The 9,351-nt window shown below is 40.9% G+C and overlaps 1 protein-coding gene across 1 annotated transcript in view; it reads left to right on the top strand.

Annotated features, from left to right (window-relative positions):
• The first annotated feature begins 8,241 nt into the window (after window positions 1-8,241).
• Window positions 8,242-9,351, top strand: part of slc16a1a (solute carrier family 16 member 1a) — a 37,404-nt gene continuing 36,294 nt past the window's right edge. The window contains exon 1 of the mRNA XM_006628361.3: window positions 8,242-8,399. The gene's annotated coding sequence lies outside the window, so the exon portion shown is untranslated. The remainder of the gene's footprint in view (window positions 8,400-9,351) is intronic.

The raw sequence follows: 9,351 nt of genomic DNA, 5'->3' as shown, positions 1-9,351 counted from the left end.
CTCAGGAGGCGGGAGCCTGGTCAGTACCTGGATGGGAGACGTCCTGGGAAAAACTGAGGTTGCTGCTGGAAGTGGTATTAGAGGGGCCAGTAAGGAGTGCTCACCCTGCGGTCTGTGTGGGTCCTAATGCCCCAGTATAGTGACAGGGACACTGTACTGTAAAAAGTTGTCATCCTTCGGATGAGATGTAAACCCATGTTCCTGACACTCTGTGGTCATTAAAAATCTTAAGGTGTCTCTTGAAAAGAATAGGGGTGTTACCCCAGCATCCTGACCAAATTTCCCCATTGGTCTTTACCAATCATGGCTTTCTAATACTCCCCATCTCTGAACTGGTGTCATCACTCTGTTCTCCTCCCCACTGATAGCTGGTGTGTGGTGAGTGTACTGGTGCATTATGGCTGCTGTCACATCATCCAGGTGGGGCTGCACATTGGTGGTGGTGGAGGGGAGTCCCCATTATCTGTAAAGTGCTTTGAGTGGAGTGTCCAGAAATGCGCCATTTAAATGTAAGGAATTATTATTACACTTATTTGACACTCAGAATTATCGTTCATTGAAAAGTTATTCATAAGAGCAAGTGGTTGTTCCGATTCCTAGTAAATTATCTTAAGGCACGTCGAGTGAATAATTATTGTACAGCTTGTAAATCTTGTAAATCAACATGTACTATTGTTGTGGGCTGCCAATACTTTGTCTGCAGCTGAAAACTATGATTAATTTTCTGAATTTGAGCAAATCTATTTGAAATAAATTATCTGCCTTCTCCTTGGCTCTAATATCCGTTGTTAAATCAATGCTGAGATATTATGTGCCAAAATTTACTATGAAGCAAAACAGCTTTGAAAAAGTCAGTTTATAGACCCTTCTGCTTGTAAAACTTGCATTCAAAAGATTGCAGACTCATCTGTGCGGGCAATATAAGTCAAACCTGTGCCAGACCTCGAAAGTTGTGTCACTCTAAAATCATACTTACGTGAGCTACTATGTCACTTTTATTATACATAATAAACAATAAACATTAAACCGGGTGTATAAAATCCTTATTGGGGCATGTATAAATTTAGCTCATTTAGTTTTAGAAGGTGCAAATTAAATTTCTTGAACATTGTCATGATGCAATCCTGTTAACATGCAATATTGTAACACATGTTTAATGTTTAGCTTATTCCTTCTTTCCGTTTATGGCTACTTGTCCTGTGTAATATGTAAATAAATAATCCTTATACTTCTACAGCACATTTCTGGACACTCCACTCAAAGCACTTTACAGGTAATGGGGAATCCCCTCCGCCACCACCAGTGTGCAGGCCCATCTAGAAAATGCGACAGCAGCCATGGTGCGCCAGTACCCTCACCACACACCAGCTATCAGTGGGGAGGAGAACAGAGTAATGAAGCCAGTTCATAGATGGGGATTATTAGGAGGACATGATTGGTAAAGGTCAAAATTTGGTCAGGACAGTGGGGTAACACTCCTACTCTTTCAAGAAACCCCCTGGGATTTTTAATGATCACAGAGAGTTGGGACTTTGTTTTTATATCTAATCCAGCAGCAACCTCAGCTTTCCCAGGAGGTCTCCCATCCAGGTCATATACTGGCCAGGTTTGCATTACCCACTGCTTAAGTTCAGTAGGTTGCAGTTTATGCAGGGTGATATAGCTGTTGGCCTGTGTAGGGTACACAGTTTAGGGGCCCGGAGACAGCACTGGAACAGGCCCTGCTAGTTTAAGTGTTTCATTCACTGCAGTCTAGTCGGCTGCATAGCTGACATTTCATGGATTCTTAACAAATGAATAAAATACTTCCCCCCGCCCGACTTCTCTCTACCCCTACACTCCACAGAATGCAGGTATATGCCCCAGTTGCCAATCTCACATATTGGATTCAATGTGGCCTCCACTCAGGCCTACTCATATTGTGTTGTCCACTTTCCTTACATTGGTCAGTCTAAAATCATTCAGGATGATGAGAGACCTGTCACTGCTCTCTTCAATCAGGTGCTGTAGGAAGCTGGTCCATGGGGGAGCCGTAGCCTATCCTCGCAAGTAACGTGTGCAGGATATTACCTGGATGGGACCCCAGTCAGAAAGACTCAGGGATTGAACTCAGGCCCCAGTGCTGCAAGGCAGCAATGCTAGCCACTGAACCGCTGTGGCATTGTGACCTCATCGCAAATAACCCCTTTGAACCCCTCCAATCTGGTTTCCGACAACTCACAGAAAAGAAACTGCCCTGATCAAAGTCACTAACAGTCTTCTAATAGCTTCTGATTGGTTCTCTTTCTATCCTCATTCTTCTTGATCTCAGTGCTGCTTTTGACATTGTCAACCATGATATCTTTCTTTCTCAGTTGAGACTGTGCTTGGAGTTCTGACACTGCTCTTAGATGGTTCAAATCATACCTTACTTTGCCACTTTGTCTTTTTGGGGGGTTTTAGCTCTGAAATTAGACACATTAAGTCTGGTGTTCCTAAGGGTTCGACACTGGGCCCCCTACTTTTCAGCATTGACTGTACATGTACATATGGCAAGAAACTACGCTACTATCAAATTTTGTACATATGTAAACAATGAAAAACAACTCTGTCACACCTTATAAAGGGAGTGTCTCAACAGCAGTCGAATGGAAGTTTTTTTCGAAGAAACTCAAATACAAATAAGCCAGAGTCTAACCCCATGAAGAATGTCATCAGGCACATCTTCCCCAGCAAAGTTACTCTATTTGCTCTGTTGTGTGGCCTGTGTGAAGCGAAAAACCTCTTTACACAGGTTCACTGGAGAGTGGCCTTATAAGAAGATACAACTGTGGGAGGGATCCATGACAATTGAAATAATTGCAAGTTACTTATGTAACACTAGTTTGTAATGTGACCGGAAAAACTGACAATTATTTTTTAAGTGCAATAAAAATAATCAGTTTTCTGCTGCTTTGATTTTCTTTAATGCTTCCCTGATGTGTGTGTATTCTTATCTTGAAACCTGTGGTCATCCAGAACTTCTCAAAGTGTTTCAGTTGGAATTGAACATTTTGCTCTTCCTCTCTCAATTCAATTCAATTTTTCAATTCAAGCTGCTTTATTAGCATGACCGATGGGTACAATCAGTGTTGCCAAAGCAAATAAAAATAATAAAATTAACATGGTACAAAACATAAAATAAAAGTAAAATAAAATCTACAGACACATTACAGACATTTACAACAGAGACATGTCATAAAATATTTATATATACTGTAAACATATTGAGCATAAATGGGAGACAGGCTCACTGTTCCTCAGGCTGTAACAGGAGATCACATACTGGGCTGCCAGTTCAACTGAGTTCCCTCCTCCCTCTCCCAGTAGGATTGGGACCCAATGTGATTCTGGCAGGTGTGGGAACTCTGGAACTAGATTTCTGAATTTAGGGGAAGAATGTTTCGCTAATCCCAGAGTATCTGTCACAGTGCAGTAGGAAGTGCACCTCTGTCTCTATTTCTCCCCTCTGGAAGTTGGGGCACAGCCTGTCCTCTCTGGGCAGCCAGGTCTGCCTGTTGCCCAGTTTCTATGGCCAGGCTGTGGTTACTTAGCCTGTACTTCTCAGGGTCTGTTTCTTTTTGTTGTTTCTTATCTTGGTCAAATATTCGGCTAGTGGGTATTGTCTGTTTAGGGTTCTAGCATTCCAGTTTTTGTTGTGTTTGTGTGTGTTTGTCCCAGTATGTGAGATATTGCTGTTTGATCTTTGCTGTGATGTGGTTGAGTCTGAGCTGTGGTGCTCTAGCAGTGCTGTGCTGAGGCTGGTTGGTGTCGGTGTGGCTTGTGTCAGTGAGCCCCAGGACCAGCTGGTTCAGGGGGCTCTGTTTTGGGCTCAGCTCTTGGCTCAGCAGAGCTTTGTGGTGGTATGAATTTTGGTCGCTGTTTTCTAGGTTTAGCCAATACTTTAATACTCTTTTCTGTGGGTACTGGCCTAATTCGGCCCTGCACCTGTTCTGTAGGCGACAGCAGGACCAGGTCATTTCCATAGAGCAGGAACTTGATTTCTGTGTCATGTAGTCTATCTCTCCTGTGTTTTCTCTACCCCACTGGTGGGTGACTTCATTGTGCAGCACATACTATTTCTCAGGGAGGGATGTCTCTTCACTAGCAGAAGGCCAAAATCTGCATTTTCAGGAACAACATACGTGCATGTGAGCAGAGGGAAAAGGCCCAGTTCTGACTGACATCTCTGATCCAGGAGAACACCAAACAGAAGCAAACTCATCTCTCTTCTAGAGGTTCTACAGGTTCATGGCTCAGCTCTGTGTTTTGCATTCAGTTGCTTGTTAACAGTACTTCAATAAGCATAATAATTAAGGACTGTCAGATTTCTAAAGGCACAGGGATTTCACATCCTTTTAACTGGAAGCAAGGGGGCCAAAGGAGCAGAATAATTGCTATAGTATGAAATTTCTTTTTTACAGTAATTGGAAATGGGTGCACTTAAAAGACTTAAGCTGGTTAAATTCCTTGGCTGTTTTCCATGCACTTATTAGTGTTCATTTTCTCCAACATGACTGTCTATTCCTGGTGACGGGATTTATCGCTGTGTCTAATCTCTGCGTTCACAATCTATCAATTCTTACTCAAAAGCGGTCTGGTTTAAGTTTTTGTTTCTAATTTTGTTCCAGCTTGAGCAATCGTTTACATTCTCTCTCCCTCCCCACCAAAAAAAAAGACTTTAAAAAACGGTTTATGTACCAAAGAAACATAAAAGAATGAGCTTTTGTTACTTCCCACAAACTAGCAAGGTGTAATTATACGGTAAAGGGCAGTGCTCAGATTTAAAAGTCCTGAATGCCCTCAAACGTTTGATACAAATGAAACAATCTACTACTGTATTTAGTTGACTGTTGGAACCATGGTGTAAATTCTCAATGATAAAGCATTTGTTCACAATTCACCCTACCTTATCAAGATTAATGAGCACCTCATTTTCAGTCACATCACCAATACAAAGTTTTGCCAGCAAGACTTATCTTTGGAATAACACACATGCAAATGTCCTTAACTTTTAAGTACATATTTCTACTGTTGGCTAGCTTACAATTCCCGGGAAGCTCTTTTAAAAAAAAGAGAGCCCGAAATAACTAGGTGATCTCCATGTGTTTCTTCCATTCTTTCCATTTGTCTACGAAGCTCTATCTGCAATTTATAACGAAGTTTGAGATAAACAGTCAGGAAGAGAATGGGGTGGGAAAAAGTCATTTGGGAGCTTCTCTGACCATTCAAACAATCTGCAATCTGCATTGTATTCAAGCTTAACAGCTCACACAAAGAGGGGCAGATTCAGAGTCATTCATTTCTTTAGGAAAGCTAAGAAACATTGATAATACAGCCTCACACCCCTATCCATTCTGATTTCCCTGAAATAAAGGCCACATCAGTGTCTGCGTTTTTTGTCAAACACAATCGATTGTTCACAGGGATAACAGAAGACCTCCTACTGTGCCCATCCTCCTTCACACACCATAACTACATACCTGCGGAGCCGGACTTTGGCACTGGCACAGGGCAGAAGGTGATGGAAGCAAATGAATGGTACTTGAGTGGCAGACTGATAGAATTTGATCTGCAAATACAGCAACTCCTTCCTTTGACACTTCATTCAGGCTAAAATTATATGCTGGCAGGGACTGTGCTAAAAGTCCCAGCCCTGGCATGGTCTCAGTTTCACGGCTGGAAAGTGTGGTTTGAGCTGAAGGAACTGGAGCCACATGGGGGTCAGAGCCTTACAGCGTCAGACAGGAGGGGGCTAAGTGGTCCAGCAGTTTCAGAAAAGGTCTTGCCACCAGGAGGTTGCTGTGTCAAATCCAGGGTTTATCACTGACTTACTGTGTGCTGCTCTGAGCATGTTACTTTCCCTTTTCTTGGTCTCTTGGTCCAAAATGTAAAAAATAAATCTAGATCAAACAAGACAGGCTCAGGGGTGTCATTTCATGAATCCGTTGGGGGGGGGGGGGGGGGTCAAAGGTCATGTTGACCCCTGCCCTTCTCTACACCTTACACAACAGTGAGCTTTGAGTTCTTCAGTTCAGTTTATTGCCATATGCACAAGTGCAATTAAATGCTTATTTTCATGTATGCTCCAATACAAAGACAACAAGGAAACACCAAAAAACTTGATGTTCTGTGTGATAAACTCTATGACAATACATGTCACCCTTCAATAAATTCTTGGGAGAGGGGCTCCTGCATTAATACGTCTCCATTGTAAGGCCATTGTAGTGTAAATCTGTTCTTATTTAATTTATTATCTTACATAAGAGATTAGATGAACTATTAAAATTCCATTAAACTGGACTGTACCATATTCCATGCAACTCAGTCGTATCCTGTCGGTTTTAACTATTTTGACGTTCTAACTACAAACTCTATAAACCTTGTCGGATAAAAGTGTTATATACTATATTTAGATTGGATACATCAGATACACAAAACCACCATAAGCACAATAACGGCACCCTAAACTCTTTGTAACTGTCGCAAAGAAAAGGCAAATCAGACTTTGCTCTGGCATTGGAACGCGTCTCGAAAAAACAGATTACTTTAGTTTGTGCTATGTGGTAATATAGAGAAGTTGGGAAATCGCCCGCCAGTGCGCGGTTCCGCCTTTATCTGATTATGTGAATTTTAACAAGCTGCACATTTTCCAAAAAAAAAAAAGATTAGCTTGTGAATGCTTCTATATTTTAACTGTTGAGTGTTTCAAAACGCAGTGACAGACTCATCTAATAGGGGCCAGTAGTCACAAAAGTGTCCGACTGCGCTCGTGCGAACCAAATAATAAAAACAACTTTCATACTTATTTATTTTTACTTCTTCTAATATATTTTAATGCAAACGTGAAAATTACCGCTGTTGATCAGAAGCGTTACATCACACAGCACACAGTCAGGGATTACATTGATAAGAGCATCAGTTATTTCCGCTTTCATAACCACGTAAATTGTAGGTGAGACGAAATCAGCGTTATCAGGATATAGAGCTCTTTAGTTTTCAATTTAGCAATCTTTGAAAACGTGATCAGAGCAGCTCAACGTAAATTATATATATATATGAGCAACCCAACATGAAGTACTATAGTAGCTAATCCACATTTACCAAATGTGATTAACTCTTTGTCAGGTTTACCTAATTATTAATATCGTGTGTTCTTTTCTACACATCCAGAAAGCTAAAGGCTACTTTTTGTGCTACAGAAAGCAGACCTACCAGGATTAACCTAGAATAAACAATAATGGCTACTATTTCAGCAAAAGATCACCAAAGTATCGTCTTTCTGCTTAGGAAAAATCCTGCGTCAAAACAGCAGTACAACGCAAAATGGCTTAGACCTTCACCCAGCATTTTTTTAATTAAAAAGAAAAGTGTGTTTTTTACATACAATTTGCCTAGAAATCGTCCCTATTAAAACACAAATTTACAACCTTGTAAGAGAACGGGGAAAACGTCGACTCACCCAAAATTTGCAAACAAATTAGTTTTTAAAAAGTTCTTTTGGATATAAAAACCTAATAGTCAACATAAAATCTAACAAAATCCCTAAAGATTTATCCATTTGAAGAGACCAAAGGTCACAAGCCAATCTATTTGTAGCCAAAGATCTTACCGCAAAGCATGTATATATCTGCCAATTTGTAAAGCGTGTTGCTCTGTCCCAGATAACACAATGCATTGCTAAATCACAATGCCAGTTTAAACGTTAAACTATAGTACTCGCGCAGTTCAGCTTGTTTTACGTTACAAATGATACATTTCACTTAAAACCAGCCTCTTCGTTTCACGTGCGAGCACTGACGGTACAAAGAGTTTATCGGAAGTACTCTTGACACAAAAACATCACTCTGGAATTATAACATACATAAAGTGCCAGAGTATTAACATTAACAACTAGTTTTCGTTAACATGTACGCGTAATCAAAGATTCATTGAAAAGATGAATAAGGCCGTTCCAATTGCGGGTCTATTCATGTATCTGAAGCAGTGGGCTACTTCCTGAACTTTTACGTAGTCGGCGTGCTAAAACCTAGTGGGTTAAATTAAATTATTAAACAATTCGCCTGTTTGTTTTTAACTAAACCTTTAAGCGTTTTAACCTAAAGCATGGACTGACATCACCCCAGACACACACAGATGCCCTTTCATATTTCGCTCTACAGACCCAAAGGCGAGTGTGAGCGGAGGAATCACGCATGCGTCGCGAATTAGGTGGGGGGCGGGGTGTTAATAGGCCATGCCGGGATAGCTAAGAGTGCCTGAAGAAGTTATAAGCAGTCCGATACTCTTGCACGCCCGCAACTCCTAGGTGAGCTCATTTGCCTTGGACCTAGGGAATAAAAAGGAGCAGAAATTCAGGACGTGCTTGATTCAGTTCGAAGGTAAGTCAAATATCTAAGAAAGGTGTGGTGGGAGATGGTGGATGGAGAAATATACTTATTTCAAATTTAGAATTGGTAACCTTGGTGAACATCTTTTTGGATTAAAACAGGACTTCTACTGCTTTAATTCCTTTTAAATAGAAGCCCCGAGTTTTTTAAATACCTACTGATATTTCGCTTTGTGGGGGGAGTTTCTTCTTGTTACATAATGTCTTTGAGCGAGTCAGTGAAAAAGCTGAGCAGCGAACTCGAGCTGATACTCTTGCTACGGACCGGCGCTTTTAAGTCAAAACTGCCTTTGATGTGGACCACGTGGTCAGTTTAAAAAGTTCCTTCAGCTTTCGCCTTTGACTCTGAGCCGCCAACTTTAGGCTTTAATAAAAGACACATGTTATTCGATTTGACAACGTAACACTACATTACACGCCTAGAACACCATCTGATACGTTGGTTACGCTACTATTAAAAAAAAAAATGCCGGAATATAACCCGGTGAATTATATAGGAAAGTTGAGTTTGTAATTTAAAGTTTGTGACCTAATGACTTTTTTAAAGCTTGTTAAAATTAGTGTACTAGCTACGTCGTAACTTCAGGTTCACCGTGTTGCCATTTTAGCCTCTAGTTTTTCGGAAGTGCATGTGACTTAAACTTATTCCATGCCGACAAAAAAAGAAGTTTTTAACACTCAATCAGTTCTGAAGTACTGTCGTTCCTAATTAAACATTTTTGTTCGTTCTTGTCGACTGTCGGCGACATGTTCTGCTGAAGTATTGAGGGGGAAGCCTGAACCGTAAATTACTACACTTAAATTCGCCCTTCTCTTCCAAGCTACGTGCAGTGATGCTTCAGTGTTTCCACGTGTCTTGAAGTGACGCAGTTTTCGTGTGCCTGGCGTGAAACATCCCTTATGTTTAAATAATTTAACATTGGGAAGTGGAAATAACTTTTCTG

This window comes from Lepisosteus oculatus, chromosome 5 (assembly GCF_040954835.1).
Source record: "Lepisosteus oculatus isolate fLepOcu1 chromosome 5, fLepOcu1.hap2, whole genome shotgun sequence".
Classification (NCBI taxonomy): Eukaryota; Metazoa; Chordata; class Actinopteri; order Semionotiformes; family Lepisosteidae; genus Lepisosteus; species Lepisosteus oculatus.
This window is presented reverse-complemented; position numbering and strand designations above follow the sequence as displayed.